The sequence below is a fragment of the Myiozetetes cayanensis genome, unplaced genomic scaffold (genome assembly GCF_022539395.1).
Source record: "Myiozetetes cayanensis isolate MyiCay16 unplaced genomic scaffold, myiCay2020 scf30, whole genome shotgun sequence".
NCBI classification, from domain to species: Eukaryota; Metazoa; Chordata; class Aves; order Passeriformes; family Tyrannidae; genus Myiozetetes; species Myiozetetes cayanensis.
Genome location: NW_026087522.1, coordinates 3,633,938 through 3,637,270, shown reverse-complemented (window position 1 = coordinate 3,637,270; position 3,333 = coordinate 3,633,938).

The following is a 3,333-nucleotide window of genomic DNA, read 5'->3' as shown; positions in this document are numbered from 1 at the left end:
AACAAATACCAGCAGGTCTTGTGCACAGAGAAAACAAAACTCCCTAGTTTTAGTAGCAAAACTCTCAGTGGAAACTACAGTCTGCTTACAGCAGTAAGCTTCCCCCAGCAGTTTCAGCTGCCTGCCTTTGTAGCCCAGCCCCAAAGGAGAAACTCCTCTCGACTGCTCCACTGGAACTTTTGGTGCTCAGGAAAGCTAGTCCCTCCCCTAAGTCCTGGCTCACCTGCCCGAGCACCTAGAGTGCTTATAACCCACCTCGCTCCCTGCTTTGCATGTTCATATCCATAAAAGAAACCTCCAAGCTCTTCCTCCAGTCTGAACTGTATCTTCCCTGCATCCCCCCAGTCCCTTACCTGTTCACGTGCGCTGCTCCCCAGCACATCCCTCGGCCCCTTCCTTGAGCAACGATCCAGGTACCTCAGGTGCTTGCCCCGGCGAGATGCCCTCACAATCACTGCTGGAGAGACTCCACAGAAAGGACTGCTCCTCTGCAGAAAATGTCCACCAAAACATGCTCCAGACCACCACCCAGCAGGGCCCACCCCTCATCATGCTCACTGGCCACACCTGAGGCTGTCCCGCCCCTGTCACCCTCGCTTCCCCCTCGTAGGGCTGTCCCGCCCCTCGTCATCCTCACTGGCCACACCTGAGGCTGTCTTGCCCCTCGTCATCTTCGTGGGCCACAGCTGAGTCTGTCTCGCCCCTTGTCCTCCTCTCTGCCCACCCGTGGGGCTGTCCCGCCCCTCATCATCCTCCCTGGCCACACCTGAGGCTGTTCTGCCCCTCTTCATCGTCCCCGCCCACCCGTGGGGCTGTCCCGCCCCTCGTCATCCTCCCTGCCCACCCCTGGGGCTGTCCCGCCCCTCGTCATTCTCCTTGCCCCCTCGTGGGGCTGTCCCGCCCCTCGTCATCCTCGCTGCCCACCCGTGGGGCTGTCCCGCCCCTCGTCATCCTCGCTGCCCACCCGTGGGGCTGTCCCTCACAGGGGGGGACAGAATAGCGGTTGGCCTCTCAGGCAGGCACGTGACTTAAAGGCCGCCAGCCGCGGCTGGCGTGAGCCGGAAGCGGGACCGGCGCGAGCCGGGGGCGCAGGCAGAGGCGGCTCGAGCCGGGGGCGGTGCGGGAACTGTAAACGGCCGGGAATGATTCATACACCCATCAAATCATTATTAGTTGGAGCCCCGTTCCCTCATCTCTGTCCTCGTTGCCAGTCCCGGGAGCCGAGCCGAGCCCCGAGGCGGCACCGCAGCCCCCCAGCCCCTCCCGCCGGACCCCGCACAGCTCCGGGTACAGCCGGTCCCGCGGCGTCCTCCAAGAGCACCGGGAGCAAGCTGAGGGAGAATGGCGGGGGAAGGGGGGCGGGACCGGGGGGTGGAGGGAAAACCCGGACTGGATTTCTGCTGGAGTTCGGAATGGGGGAAAACCCAAGCTGGATTTTTCCAGAGTACGGAATGGAGGAAAACCCAGACTGGATTTTTCCAGAGTACGGAATGGATTTCAAAAAAAAATAAAGAAGAAAAAAGGAAAAAAAAAGAAGAAAAAAGGGAGAACCCGGACTGGATTTTTCCAGAGTACGGAATGGATTTCAAAAAAAAATAAAGAAGAAAAAAGGAAAAAAAAAGAAGAAAAAAGGGAGAAAAAAGAGAAAAGGGGAAAAAATGGGGAAAAAAGGAAAAAAGGGGAAAAAGGAAGGAAAAAAGGAAAGAAAAAAGGAGGGAAAAAAGGAAAAAAATTAATTTGTCATAGGGACAAAGACAAGGCTTGGAGGGAATTGCAAGTTCTCTTCTGCATAGAGCATTTTGGATACATCCCAAAATTAAGTGAAGTTTATTGGTATTGTGTGGTCAGTGAGGAACTGAGCAAAGGGCTGAATGCCTTTCTGTCCTTAGAAGAAGAACCCAATCCCAATCACATCCCTGTTCATCCCAGTCCCTTCCCAGTCCCCATCCCAATGCCACCCAAGTGCCCTCCATCCCATCCCAGTCCCCCCCAAGTGCCACCAGTGCCTCCAGTCCCCTCCCACTTCCCTCCCAGTTTCCCCTGTACCCCCAGTCCCTTCCTATTCTCCTCCCAGTGTCACTCCGAGTGCTCCAAGTGCCTCCCCAGTTCCCATAATGCTCACACTGGAGTCGTTCCCATTGCTAATTCAACCCTGACAGGTAGACCTGTTCTCCTTTTGACGGGTAGACCTGTTCTCTTTTTTTAAACGGGTAGACCTGTTCTGTTTTTTTTGATGGGTAGACCTGTTCTCCTTTTTCTATGGGTAGACCTGTTCTCCTTTTTCTACGGGTAGACCTGTTCTCCTTTTCCTACGGGTAGACCTGTTCTCCTTTTTTAAACGGGTAGACCTGTTCTCCTTTTTTTACCAGAAGACCTGTTCTCCTTTTTTAAACAGGAAGACCTGGTCTCCTTTTTTTGACGGGTAGACCTGGTCTCCTTTTTTTGACGGGTAGACCTGGTCTCCTTTTTTTGATGGGTAGACCTGGTCTCCTTTTTTCAATGGGTAGACCTGGTCTCCTTTTTTAAAGGATAGACCTGGTCTCCTTCTTTTGATGGGTAGACCTGGTCTCTTTTTGCTCAGTGTCGCCGTCTTGTGGTTACTCTTGGTAATGCACCTCTGCAGGCCAAAAGGACATCTTTTGGGGAGGGAATGGACACTTTGGGGGGAAAAACCAGACCAATCGCTGCTCGACACCTAGCAAATTCCCAGCCTGGACAAAAGGCATTTCAAAACACACCTGGCAAATCAGCACCTTTTCTTCCCATTGCTCCCTTCATCTTTTCCCTACTTTCTGCTTTTTGGAGAGGACTATGCTTTGGCATGGAACACTTGTGCAATGTTGGCACTTTTCCCTAAGTGGGCAGAGACGTCAGGATCTGCCATTCCCTGGGGAATGGCCTCAGCTGCCCTTTGGCTCCTGCACACCCTCCTCTGCTGCAGCCTCCATGGGCTCTCATCCTGTGCTGCTCCTTGCACCCTCCTCCCTCCTCACGGACTCCAGAAGATTGAATTAAAGAAGGGTTGAATTTAAACTTCAAAAAGATTGAAGTGCCTTCTATCTCCTTAATGAACTGTATTTCCCCTCTTCTCCCAAAGTGGAGAAGAAAAAGGGCACAGGTGACAGGGAGCTGTTGGCTTGATGGACAAGAGGCCGTAAAACTGCAGCCTGGGCTAAAGCAGCTGGACTGAAAATACCTCGAAAAATCACTGCAGAGTAGAGCAATATTTTTAAGAGCCATCTTTTGTTGTCTAGTGAATTAACACGCATATGGACCAAAAGTTAAGAGGCTGTTCTTTACTCCCACTGCAAACTGACTGAGAGAATTTATTCC